General features: G+C 35.1%; 1 long non-coding RNA gene across 1 annotated transcript; it reads right to left on the bottom strand.

Moving 5' to 3' along the window:
- Positions 1-1545: 1545 nt before the first annotated feature.
- Positions 1546-9936, bottom strand: LOC125963800 (uncharacterized). Its single transcript, XR_007476211.1, has 3 exons — positions 9912-9936; positions 5673-5795; positions 1546-1603 (listed from the first exon to the last, which is right to left on the bottom strand). It is a non-coding gene; the product is annotated as an uncharacterized LOC125963800 (long non-coding RNA).
- Between the last annotated feature and the right edge of the window lie 4979 nt (positions 9937-14915).

Raw genomic sequence — 14915 nt, 5'->3', positions numbered from 1 at the left:
AAGGCAGGGCCATGTATAAGACCAAAAGAGGGTGATCTCTGTCATATATGCACTTCTGCATCTAATGATTTAGTACTTTACTACTTTGTCTTCTTGTTGTTTATTTTTTCTAATTCCCCATTTCCTAGCAATGTCATAAATTATTTTAGGGTAGGAATTTCATGCCCCATTCTTCTAACCTTCCCATTTGCTCCTCTGCCTGGTGTTCAACAATATTTATTGTTTAATAATTGTTTAATGATTCATATCTAAATAAAATTATTTTAAAAAAGTGACTTCCCACATAAAAATGGAATGGGTGAATTTCATAAATCTGCTAAAGTCATCTTTAGCAAAAAATGTAAAAATACTTTTAATGTAATGGTTCACATTCTTCCTGTGTCTCCCATTTTTTGTGTGCTTAAAGTACTTATTTCCCCTGTGACAATAATGTTCCCTTTGATTTTGAGACTCTTCAATAGATAATAATAAATAATGCTACAGTGAAGTTTGTTATATAAAAGACTGGCAACTGAACTTGGAGGGTTTTAGTAAGATAAATTTAAGTCTCTTATGAAAGCATAATCTTTTAGAAGTATGAATAAGGACTATCATTTGTATGTGCATCAGTTTATGACTTGGAAGTGCAGAGAACCTGGGCTCTAGGACCAGGAACATAGCATAGCATAGACTCTTAAGGACACATTCATCCCTACATGCCTCTGCATTTTTAGGAGGAAATATGTTTACTACTTGTCCTTTGATCCTTCTCTGAATTGAAGTTTTCTTATCACACAGAGGCAGCATTCAAATCCATGAATGTCTGAGTACCACCTATAGTAAATGATATTTTGAGAATCTCCCTATGGAGTAGTTCTCTTTCGAATGCTCTCTGCATTATGCTTACTAAGTTGTATCACACCCAACAAGATTTCCTTGTGAATCTCTTCAGAAAACCCATTGAGATTCTAAATAGAGTGAACCACTGATTAACTGAAAAACTCAGTTAATCAGCCTTATTTTCTGTTTCTTCCTGAGCTCCAGTTGAAGGATAAAGAATTTAATATCAATAACAATAGTGACAACAAAATAATTACATTGTAAGTGAATACAGTTTTTTCTACAATGAGACTAGGATCAGTCAAGATTAATTCTGATCTCTGGTGAACCAATTTTTAGCTCTGAGGCCACTCATGAATCATGAGAATACAAATTATGTTTTCTACAATGTAATATCCAAGGTATATATGGACTAAAACATCTGAGAAATATTTCAACCCTCTAGTAGGAGGAAAGAAAAAATATTTCATGACACACTAAATAGGAAACATTATTGTTTAAGACTGTACTATTGTTTCACACTTTTGCTTCACCAAACATTGTGATCATTATGTACCTTATCTTCAGTATCTTTTGGGAAATCTGACAGCTCTCAATGTTTCCCTGGCTCTGATAACTTGTGTTTACCAGTAAGAGTGGGCCCTAGGTGCCTGAAGCCCTTGGCATGGCTGGATGGGTCAGGAGTCATCTCATATTCCAAGCTAGACAGTCAGCTTCTCTCTCAGGCTTGTTCGTAGTACATGGCTGGAACCAAGGACACATTCTCAGGAGCTGTGAGGATACTCTGTGTGGAGAAAATCAGAGGAAGGTAGTCTGCAGATTGAAGCACACCAGTCAAGAAGAGCCTACGTGACCCCTGTGAGTGAGAACAAGAGACCAGCAACCTTGGTGTCTCATGGCTTTTCATTTCCTGATTCTAGGCTTTCCTAGCTCTACATTCTGCCCTTGAATTGTATCATGTGCACCTTGATCCTTGAACATGGTAAGCCAGGACTGGTAAACTTCAGATATTTGCAGCCAGAAAAATCTTAACTCATACACACTAAGTAGCAGTTAAGTCTCTATTACATGCTGTCCTAGAAACATTTTTTTATGAGATGTATTATTTACAACTATCATTATGATGAACTTCATATATAAAGCAAACTGCGTGCATTATCAAATTCTCATGACTTTGAAGTGGGTCCTGTTATGTTATTATTCCCCCCTTGACAATTGAAGAAACTGAGGTGCAAACAGGTTAAGAATATTGCAAGAGTGGTCGTGATGAAACGGGGGTTTGAATCCAAGCAGTTTGGTCCAGGGCTCATATTTTTAAACCCCAATTCAGTTTTGAAAATAAAATAATAACGATGGAGTTTATGTCTAGTATATGGTATTGGGGATAAAAAAATATGTAAGTGTTTGTAAGAATAAAAGTATTTGTGTGTATGTGTGCTCTTGTGCATGTGTATGTGTGTGTGTTTATATCCTTATGTATATGGAGACTCATTCATCCGAACTGTGTCAGGCTGTTGGTTGCAAGTGAAAATTTTTATGTGAAATTATTATGAAGAGATTCACATAACTTGTTTCTTGCTATGTTTTTTTTTTTTTTTTTTTTGGCATACCTTCATTTGTTACAGCTCTGAGTAAAAAATGTGACATTGTACAATGGGCATAATTTGGCCATTGGTGCCTACAGTTGATTTGCATGCTCACACAGACCTCTGAACCAAGTCCCCAATTTGGACTGCTGGCTTCTGTAGGCAGTCATCACCTTTGCATAATCTCTCCACTCTGAGCTGTATCCAGGCAAACCTAGTGAGACAGGGTGAATTTAAAAGGCCACCATAAACTGAGCCATGAATTACGAACAGATCCAGTGGTTCAAGAATAATTTCCTCTTCAGCTTGAAATGTAAGTATGGCTCACTGAGAAGCCGTATTACCTCCTGATTCCAAGGAAGTCCTGTCAAAGCAGAGCTCACGGAGTGTAAAGTTTTTAAAGTGCATTTGTTTTAGCTTGCTGGTCTGACTATTAAAGTGAAACACTACAAACCGTTAAACCTTCAAACTAGCACTGCAAAAATACTTATCAAAAGTACAGCCTCTGGGAGATTTGTTTACTCTAGAAATATGCTGTCTTTGCAGTTACTTTTTCCTTAATGAGAAGGCAATGCAGGATTTGTCTTTTTCATTGGAGGGCAAAAAGCCAAATACAGGGAATTGTCCTTAAAGTGACATGGCCATATCCAATTCCTAGGCAGGGTTCAGAAATCTTTCTGAAGACGCTTAAGTTCTGAAATGAAGTTCCACATTTGAAAACCATTTGTTTTGCTTCAAAATTTTGTATTCGACAAGTTACTGATACATAATATGACAATTGAAAATGTGAGACTGAAAATAAGCCCCTCCACATAAGAGGTCTTGGTTTCCTGAAAGCACAAAGCTATATATTCATTTGCATTTGGGATAATCTAAAATTATCAGGCACTTAGGGAATGATAATGGGTTGAATCAGTACTGTTTTAAAGCATGGTAAAAGTTTTCTTTAGAACTTCAGAAGTAGAGCTGTCACCAATTACTAGAAGTTTCTGTCTCCTTTTGTAAACCCCTACATTAGTTCCGTTCTTTGGCTTGCGCCTTGAGTATGGCATTTACTTGGAGAATGTGTGACCTGCCTCGTCAAACAATACAGGGTAGAGTTAAAGGTGGGAAAAAAATTAATAAATAAACCTTCAGAGGCATTTTCTTGCTTTTCCCATTTAATTTTTAATTTGGGTTATAAATGGCATCTCAGATAGAAGGAAGTCTCCTGGGTTCCTCAGGATCCTTTGCTGGCTTAATCGCAAGCGTTACACGTGTAGAAGCGAGCTCTGAGAGAATTAGTGATTGCGTCAAGAAGGGAAGGACAATCAATTATTCCCCACATGCCACCACACACAAGACACATGACCATGGCTAGTCTCTCTCCTTCTCTCCTCTAGACATACAAACAGAGCTCTTTCCACAGCCTGCATGCTATTCAGAGAAATATTCCTTTCAAGCAATTCTCATTTTCATCAATCCATTTATATCTGACTTTTTAACTGGACAACTATAATTAAGGAAGTAAGTTAAGAAAACCCTTTCAGTTTGCTTCCTTGCATTCCTTTCTCTCCATTTATTAAAAAGAAAAAAAAATACCCATGTGAGTGGCCTTGAGAATAAATGTATTATATAATATTCATTTAGGAAAAGTCTATAACATAAGCTTGAGTTATTAAAGTTTCTAGGTAATCTCTTGAAGATAATGTGAAGGGTTTGGTAAATTTCTTCCAATTTCCTCTGTGTTTAAAAAGGCACCTTCCATCATGAAAAATCAACTGAAATTATCCTGACACTAAAAAACATTCCAGTCATTCCATCTATAGATAGATGTTCTTGAGTAAAGGAATATGGGCAAGGAGACAAATATTCCGTGGTAATCATTGCTTCGTGACCCATCTCTGTTCATTTATGAAGTATGTGATCTGGGCAGGTCACCTGAATTTATTACATTCAAGCTATCCTCATCTGTATAACACCTCACCTTCCAGTAATACATATTTCACAGGGTAATGAATACATACTTCACATTTATTCTAACAAAGAATAAATGAGATGATCTTTATAAAAATGTTCACTTGATGTTACTTCCCATCTCCCTCTTTATGGCAGTTGCAAAATCATTCTGCATTCTACTGGTTATTAAAACTAACAACTGATACCATCAGAGGCCAAAAACCAAGGTATTACTTTCTCTCGGATTTTCAGAGTCTCTACATTGCCTCTGCTTCTGAAAGGAACAATTATGGCTTCTTTCAAAATGTCTTTGTTCTACTGAGCTCTATATTTATTATGTAGATTTATCATTACTGAGACTCAATTTGCCAGGAACTATGCTATGCTATCCTTGGCTTACATCATCTCTTTGTATCCTCACAATAATACCAAGGAAAAAATGTATCGGATTTCCATTTTACAGATGAATAAATTGAGACTCAGAGGGATTAAGTATCCTCAATCCCAGGCCTGTAGAAGTCTACAATCAGTGCTCTCAAATAGCATTTCTCAAATCTTTACTGTACAGGTAAATCACCTAGAGATCATGTTAAGATGCAAACTCTGATTCAGCAGGTTTAAGATGAAGCCTGAGAGTCTGCATTTCAAACAGGCTCTCGGGTGCTGCCAATGCTACTTGTCCTTAGACCTCACATAGCATAGCAGACTCTAAAACACCATGCCACACAACTTTAAATCTAGGCAATGAACTCTAAGTAAACATCAATTAAATAAAAAGCAAAATACTAGTCAAAGGATGGAGAAAAATTTTATAATGAAAAGCGATATCTGCTGATTTGGTGGAATCTTCTGGAATTAGTGGCTAATTTTTTTGTCAGGTCCAGTCATAATAAGAGAAGTTATTTGACTCTGTGACAAACAGCCTTTGTCGTATCATGTGTTTCCCTTCATTGGGTCAATTCCACTGACCTTACTAAGCTCCAAGCCATAATTGACCAACTAGAGATTCTTGACCATCCTGTAGACTAGGGGATATTGCCTTTTCCAACTGGTTGCTTTCCAGATTCTTTCCTTACATGTCATGTCACAGTCTGTCTGACTGAGTACCAATACTAAAAGTCATCTTGGGCTTGGATGAGAAATCAGTAGAATCAATATTTTATTAAAATAATAGCAGCCTAACATTAAGAAAGGAGAAAGAGGTAATAGTTGAAAAGAAGGAGGGGGAGAGGAAAAATAGCAGAGGAGAGGAAGAAAGATAAATTCAAAGACCACAGGGGTTAGTCTTGTTGAGACTAGACTAACAAAACCCAGGAGCTAGGCTGTCACCTGCTTTCATCCTGAGAATAGTATGGGTCATCCACTACTGGCTGACTCAGTCCATGGACACCTTCCCTTTGGCACATGGCTGCCATGTGACTTAATTTTCGAAAGAGCTTGCTCTTGGTTCCCCTGTTTGGAAAAAAAATAGTGAAGGGATCAGATAGCAACAGACATTAATGAGGATCTAATATGTGCCAGGCACTGTGGTGAACAAGAGAATGTGGACCCTGGACTCATGAAGCTTAGAGACCAGTGGAGAAGTTAGGAAGCACAGACAAATACAACCATTCCCATCCAGACTCTGTCCTAACAAGCCCTAAACTTCTGGTTTCTAGCCTATAATTCCCAAATCTTTTTTTTATGATTTTTATTTATAAGCTTTTAGTTCTGGACCACTAGTTTTCTTTATAAGTATGAAGTAAAAATAGAAAAAATAAAATGGCTTTTCATAACTGTGTTGAAGCAAATGTATACAGGCATGCATGTGCCTTTGTGTGTCTTTCATCACTGCATAGTTTTATATTGCATATTTTGTATGAGTGTGGTTAACACAGATTCTGATTGCCCACATAAATATCACTGTGCTTCCTAGCAGACACATCCAGACCAGATAGAGCCAGCAGGATTGTGTGTGATAATAGAAGCCACCTAAGTAAAGCAAATTTATATATGTATATTTTTTTCCTTATATTGTAAATGGTGGAGGTTACTTGGGCCAGAGGTGATATAAAAACATGTTCTTATAAATGTATGTTCATGGTTTATTCAGTCAACCCTGAAGTATGGTTCCAGCATAAGGGAGTAAAAATAAGTGCAGACTTGTAACCTCTACTTACGGAGTTTACAGTCTAGTAGAAGAGACAGAATAATAATGTGAACAAGTTTACACAAACCAAGAGCATGTTATGAAATACTCTGGAGCATAAAACAAAGGAATCTGAACTAAGATGGATTTTGGGGGAGGAGGCTTCCGCTACGAGATGACTTGAGCTGTTATCTAAAAGATGACTCAGAAGCTGAGGGTTGAAGTAACCCTGTTGTGAAAGAGGGCATGACATTTTCTAGGAACTCAACAGCCAGTGTGTCTGGAGAGAAGAAAATGTAGCAGGAAGATCAGGCAGAGGCTGTGTGTAACCTGAGGTCCCTAGGATTCATGAGATGGCAGTGACCATCCATCAAAGCAAAGCAAACAGTATTTCTTTGGTTCAGCCCTAACCACAATAATTTAGGTATATAGGGAAGGAGTGTGGTACAAATACCAGGGAAAACAGTTCCCAAGTTTCTTTCAGTCACTTTGTCTTGAGGTTCTTTATTGAGTTGGCACATGTTGTTCTTAGGTGCCCAGGTCAAAGTGGGCTTTTCTTGATTGTGACTTCACACAGATGTCCTTTGCTACTTCCTATATCCTCTTATGCTGCAACAGAAACTGAGATGAAGATAGAAAAAACATCCTCTATTGCTTTTGCATTATAATCCGTTATATAACAAAAATGGTGTTTTATGTAGACTTCTAAGAATTGTTCATGGGGACTGGCATGGACTAATATATTTTACTAGGGCCATTGCAAACAGTTGTGCAAATTGTGCAGGGGCCATCTTGTGTGACGGATCTGTTAAACAACCATTGGTCACCATTTTCCTTACCCCAGACTTGCCTACTTTTACTATCTTAACTGGATTTAGGTATTTCAATTCCATGAGGGTCCTCAGTGCCACAGTCTTATATAAATAGACTTCTGATGAAACCATTAACCTAAGTACACCCCCATCTCCAGCACATCTCCTGTGATGTGCATTCACTGCTCAGCTTCCATTCTAAAACACGTGTTGTGATGTAAGTCCCAAATATGTTCAAATGAACCAAGATTTTACTGAGCATGTACTAAGTATAGATACTACCTTATTCATTCATTAATTCATCATCCATTCATTCATTTTGTATCTCTGAAGTGCCTAATATAAGTTAATAGAAGCCCCAGGAATACAGTGGTGAAAAACAAACGTGGGTCCCACATTTGTGTAAATTATAGTCTGTAACAGCATTGTTCTGAGAATCAGTGGAGGTAGTAGACGTGAAAGAACTTTGAAAATGACGGATACACATGCCTTAATCATTTTATTCACCACCCTCGTGCTTAAGCAATTCAGAAGATTTTCAGAGCAACAATGCTAACATCAATAAAACATGAAAAATAAATTTTACAGAAAAAGATAGAGCCAGGTGGTGTATTTCATACTCTAGTCCACCAATGTATCACGATTCCAAAGCAGGCATTTCAAATTGCTGTGGTACAAAGACATTTCTTGGAGGAGATAAAACCTGAGCCAGCAGACAGAGGAATTGACAGAGGAATTTCCATAAAGGATTACCAATACCTCTCTGCCCTCTTGGCCCTTGGAATGTTTCATGAATGAGAATGTCCGTGGTAACTGAGTGCATCTTTTTGATATATTTAACATAGAGAACCCATCGTATCACTGCCATTGTAACTAAAAGGACTGGATCTAATTACTTTTCCTCTAAAAGCAGGGCTTTGAAGCAGATTTAGAGATTTCACTGCTCCTTAAAACTAAATGGAAAAGAAACTGATGGTTTTACAAAAGAGAAAGAATGGCGATTTATTTTCTACTGAAAATGCAGCAAATACCCTGTTGTTTCCTCTGCCTCTGTTGAATTATAGTGTGGTCAGTTGGAATTGATATTCAGGTCAAAATCATTCTTTGGAACTGGTAATTCTTTGCGGATTTAATCTGTTTCTTATATGTTACTTTAAGACATTTTAAAAGGAACTTCACAGGTTTCCAGGAAACTTTTGGCCATTTCATGAAACAATAACATAAAACAAAATGGTTAGTGAAATTGGTGACAAAATGCTTCACATTTGTTGAAATAAAAAACAGTGGTCTGCTCCATTAAAAAATGCATAAGAAACAAAAAACACCTCCAACTGGGATTCTGACTCAATATTTTCTTCTCATCTCCATGCGGGCTCTTAAATACAAGATATGAGTAAATATGGATGTCCCTTGGAAACCAAAAGACTTTGAAGAAAAATGTGAAAATATATGTTAAGGGTATGTATGTTAGAGCAGTTTTGATTTAGAACCTTTTTTGTGTAACCATAGTAGTTCCAAAAATCTAACTACCTATTAAGTTTATTTTGTTTCCATATTTAACCCCAATTACCCTATGCAGGGGAGTTCTTTCAAAATGTAATTCCCCATCTCACTTTTTTTTTCCTGCTTCTGCAAGCCTTTTTCTCCTCATGTAAATTGCAGCAGGTGCACAAAATTGAAGACATCACAATTAAATGTAATCAAATATTTTAGGCACTAATGAACAGCTCCAGGAAAACAAGTCAAAAGGAAAAAAAAAAAAAAAGCCTTTAAGTGAGTGGATTTTCAAACATCCAAGGCACCATAGGACCAATTAAGAGAGTCATACCAGGACACATACTGACATTAATTATCTTTGAGTTCAGGGAAATAAAAAATAAAAGCAACAATTATCATAATAAATCTCCACACAGTGCTTGTAAGTTGTGCTAATCTACAACACACCTGGGTTTCAGTTATTTAAGGCGAATACTCAATCAGTTGATAACGACCTCACAGAGGGGCTCATGGGACATTTTTTCCTTCCTGTGATCTGCCATTCAGACAGAGGGGCTAAAATGATGTCCAACAGCTATGTCTGCTTTATTTCGCATCACTCACATGAGTTGCAGACAGAAGCACTGCATAACTTATTCAATAAAGTAAGTCACAAAGCCAGCATTCTCTTTAGGGGATGTTTATTTTAAAAGAAGGAAAAGTCAAGAACAGATATTCAAGGTAAAAATTTGAATTGTAGGAGTCTCAAAGTCCCAGGACGTATCTGTAAATTTATTCTCCCTGAAGCCAGAAAGAATCTTACTAAAGAGAACAAATATTTCAGTCTGGGAATATGGGTTTTCATTTTTAAAATGCACAGGAAGGGGCAGAGAAAGAAAGGTAAGTGCTATAAGCCAAGAGGAATAGAAAGAAAAAAAAAAGTTATTAAAATTGATCTAAATTCAACTGATAATTTGAAACAAGATCATAATATTTTAACAAAAAAAGAACATATTTAAACATTAGAAGGTTGCTAGTTTTCTATAGTCAAGGGAGAGATTAACATAAATATATTAGAAAGAACTATACAAATGTTTTTAGGTTGAATGACCTCAATATGGCCCTGGTATAAATGTAAAATAACCAACTCACCTTTCTAAATTTGGGGGTAATAATTTAATACACTCATACGTGTTGGTATACTCCTGGAAGATAAAACAGATGCTTTATTTGTCTTCTTGTCCTTTTACTTCCTGTACCCATGGAGATTACTTCCTTCCTGAGGAAAGACATATTTAATTTATATATCATTTAAAATTTTTCTACATCAGTTTCAATATATGTGACCATGATGCTTATGCTGAAAATATAACTTTGATTTAGTTTCTTTCCTTAATCAGTTGAGGACTGTGATAATGTGTGTGGTAATTTCTCAAGTGTGAAAAAAAAAATGAGGTTAGGTGGCATGTGATGTTTGTATGCATATTGTTTGTGCACTTTTTGAATAAGTTTCTAATGTATAGTGCAAAACAGAGAACACATATGTAAGTGTACTTAGGATTTTTAAAATCATTTTGTTTCTTAGATCCACAATTTCAGTAGAGCTTCTAATCTGGAATTGGACAAAACAAAGTATGCAATTTTTTACGAAGTACTGCTTATTAATTCACTAGTCCCAGTACACAATGGAAATTCATTTTTAAATTATGCACTTTGTAAGATTTTGATTTCTTGAAAATTATATGCCTTCAGATTAAGCAGCAAACATTTAGTGGAAAAATATTAATTATTTTTATTAGACATTTGCACTTAGCTGTATAAACTATGACATGCTCAAATGTTTAGTCCACCATTTTTTTTATATGAATTCATATTTTAAAATTGTAGTTGAGGGCTTCCTTGGTGGCGCAGTGGTTGAGAGTCCGCCTGCCAATGCAGGGGACACAGGTTCATGCCCCGGTCCGGGAAGATCCCACATGCCGTGGAGTGGCTGGGCCCGTGAGCCATGGCCACTGAGCCTGCGTGTCCGGAGCCTGTGCTCTGCAACAGGAGAGGCCACAACAGTGAGAGGCCCGTGTACTGCAGAAAAGAAAAAAAAAAAAAAAAATTGTAGTTTAGTTCTGAAAAAATTCCTTAGTTTTTTATCAAATTTAGAAAACATAAAAAACGGACAGATTTTATTACATCAAAATTTAAAATGTATTTATAATAAAATACATGATAGAAAAGATTTAACAGATAATAAATTGGAAAAAAAATTTGCAACACACATAGTGAAGAGTTTATAACCTAGTAAAAAAATTACTTACAAACCACTTAAAGAATATTTTAAATGTCCAAATTTCCTATAAAAGAGAGTATTAAATTAGAATAAATATGTAAAATTGTGCTAAAATTTACTAGTAGTTTAGGAAATGCACACTTAACAATGACATTTTTCAAAGATCAACTTATAAAAATTAAATCAACTGATAATACTTAATATATTAGTCACCATCATAATAAATAATAAATGGGTAAATATAAATTATGTTTATTAAAGGTTTTCATTTACAGTATTTTTATTAATAGGAAATTAGAATCAATGCATAGGTCCATCATTTAAAGATTGAGTAAATAAATTGTAGTGCATTTATAAATAGATTATATTAACCATTAAAAATTAGAATTTTAAGCTTACTAACATGAAAGAATTCTATAGCATATATTTGAAAGTTGGAGGTATTTAAATATTTCATAGTATTATCTTATTATACAATATATTTAAAGCAAAGAGTGAATATTTATATATATATATACACACATAAGAATAAATTCATTATGTATAATAAGCTGTTATGGTAAGAGCGGCTATATCTAGGAGCTAGGCTTAGAGGCACTATTCCCTGTGTATATGTCTGTATTTTTCAAATGATTTTAAAACTCAGAAAACTATCCATATAATTTTACATTTCTATATTTGCTCAGACTGTTTTTCACCATATTCGTCTCATTAAAGATTTAAGTCTTTCTCTTTTTCTGTTATGTTAAAATTTTTTTCTGTTATAACTAGTATTGTGATTAGTAGTTATATGCACAATTATTTTTTCAATTTGGTATTATTCTTTTAGAAGAGAGATTCTGAACTGGAATAACTGGGCCAAAGAAAAGAAATATTTGGGAGTTATTTATATTAGTTGAGAAATTACCTTTCCAAAATGTACTGGTAGTATATATTTACATTAAACTACTACAAATAGGGTAGCAAAGCTCTTATTTGTTATTACCCTTCTAACTTCAGAGAGAGAAAGACCAGCATTTGTATATCTTCAATGCATTTTATATACCAAAGAACATAGAGTAAGAAACCAGAATACTTTTATGCAGTTCTACAACTGATCTGCCATATGATCTGTGCACAACTTGGTTTTTCATAAATGTTTGGACTGGAATAAAAAATACCACAGGTCATTTACAAATGAAAATTCTATGGTTGAAAATAAAATGTATTCTTTTTTTCTCCCCTCATTCTCTTAAGCTGGCAGTAGACATGTTTTGCTGACAGAAAGATTGTTTTTATAAACGAGCAAATATTGAGATGGCAATCAGAAATTTTCACATAAATCCAATTCATGACATCTAGGGAACTCGGAAGGTTTGGCCCCACTGGCCCCACATTTCAGGTGGTGAGCATCAACTGGGCCTGTGTAACAGACAGGACCAGGCTGATGCTCTCCAGTTAGCCATGGTCTCTACCACTCCCTGTTGCTTTGCCTGACACTGACTAAAGGAGTTAATTGCCATTTCAATTGCATTTGAATTCCTTTGGTAGGAAAATAGTACTTACACTGTTTGGCCTCACTCATTTGCATGTTTTGCAAGTATTCGTTTACATCCCAGATCTGCTCTTCTCAACTGCTTTAGTTTCAAGAACTGAAGGAAAAAAGGATACATATGTTAAACTGTTATTTGCCCTGACATACTATGATCTAATGTCCAAGTTTTCTGACTAGACTTACTATTTACCCTTTAACTTTAATGTTCTCCTTTGTAAACTCATACTTAGTCCTGGAAATTCTTGACATATGTATGGCCTTGCCATTTTCGACCTGTGATTTTCCCTCTGAATTTATTTTTTTTCTTTGTTAGACAGTATGACAGTTTTCATTTCTCTAATGCTAGAATGTTTTGAGTGCTTACTTTATATTTTATATGTCCCATGATTGGTACCATTTTCATTATCCAGTTTAAGAAATTCATCTAAATTGCAATTTTATTAGTAAGGTTTTTCTCCTTATTAAGGATAGAGACTTGTGTGTAATTGAACAAAGTTGAAAGACTGAACAAAATGAAAAAGCATATGGTAAGCTTTAAAAAATGATCATTCAATATATTTAACAGGATGCGGCTGCATTTTTCTTAATAAATGTAAAAAAATATCGGGACATCTCACATCATTAAAGTCATGTGTGTCTATTAAACCTTTGCATTTAATTGAGGTTTAAAACCATGGAGTGGGCTTCCCTGGTGGCGCAGTGGTTGGGAGTCCGCCTGCCGATGCAGGGGGCACGGGTTCGTGCCCCGGTCCGGGAGGATCCTGCATGCCGCGGAGCGGCTGGGCCCGTGAGCCATGGCCGCTGAGCCTGCGCGTCCGGAGCCTGTGCTCCGCAACGGGAGAGGCCGCAACAGTGAGAGGCCCGCATACTGCAAAAAAAAAAAAAAAAAAAACATGGAGCAATTGTAAATTTTAAGAGCCTGAAAAGGATTTTTTTTTTTTTTTACAATTAACCATGCATTTTCTTTGAAGCAAAATTCCATTAAATACTTTTTTATGACTTTCTACTTTGCTTTTTTTGTTTTAATTTTACTCTCCAGTGGGCCACATCCTACAATCAGTGCTAGGAGGGGAAGAGGAATGAGGATTAAAAATAAAGGATTAGAGGGAGGTGTGTGGAGAAAGAGAGGATGAATGATGTGTTTCCCTTGAATATTTTATTTTCTTAATTGAAAACAAAATGCTTAGGACCTGGGGAGACCAGCCACTAAATTATTTTTTTGTATGTACAAAGCAGATCAATGAACCTGTTTATTCCTAAAACTACCCTGTTATGTGGAGGGATAACCAAAAAGAGAATATACAAAAAATGTCTATTTATTTCTTTGTCTTTCATTCCTTTCCACAAATGTCAGTACCAAGGGAAATATATGAAACATCATACTCAGTGGAATCTTGTTAGAAATTATGAAAAAAAAGTAGAGGGCTCAGTTTTTTCAAGTAAGAAAGGATGAACTAAATTTGTAAAGTTCTTAAGGTATGTTCTTTTTTGTCCTGAAAAAGCAAAGCCAGGATTCCAAGTTTTGAGAGGTTTTCCCAAAAGACTTACTATGACAGGCTGGTGTCAGGCTTATTATTGCAACAATTAGTGTAATAATTTTAATAAACCAAAAGAAAAACTCAAGAATTTGTATCATATCTTCCTATTCTTGTCTCTTTATATATCTTGTATATAATTATTATATCTGGAATTTCCAGTGATTATTTTTTAATTTCTGGATTTTATATTTAGATGTCTTGAAAAAACACTTGAAATACATACTCTGATATATACATGTATATACATATCTTGACTTTTCATGAAGAGCTCTTTACCTCCTTAACTTTTAAATCCATCTTTGCTACCTAGTTAAACAAATTTGATAATGTACTCAAGCTACTCAAATTTGCATCACTGCTAAAACTTAAAAAAGGATGATCCCTTAGTTATTAGCCTCAGTTCTTCGCTAAAAATAAATTATCCTCTCCATACAATGAGAATTTTAAAAGAAACGATTGGATCCATTCCTCTAATTTTTTTAAAAAGTGACTTTAAAAAAAAGTTTTTAAAAAGTGACTTTCTTCTTCCTTTTTTTAAAACAACGTTTCACAAAGAGCATGTCATGAGATAACTTGTATTAGAATTTTTCTTAATATTCTGATTAAAACATACATGTTGCACTTATACACAAGTGAAATATTTAAAAGAGATTTAATTTGTAAGGAAAACAGCTGCTGACATGTAGGGTTTAGAGAATACTTACTCATTTTATCTTTATTATATTATTTGAATTTTTCAGGAAGCTCTCTCTGAAATGTCACTCTTCTACTATTAAAAAAGCATATCACTTATTGGCCTTAAA

Source organism: Orcinus orca, chromosome 3 (assembly GCF_937001465.1).
Source record: "Orcinus orca chromosome 3, mOrcOrc1.1, whole genome shotgun sequence".
NCBI classification, from domain to species: domain Eukaryota; kingdom Metazoa; phylum Chordata; class Mammalia; order Artiodactyla; family Delphinidae; genus Orcinus; species Orcinus orca.
This window is presented reverse-complemented; position numbering and strand designations above follow the sequence as displayed.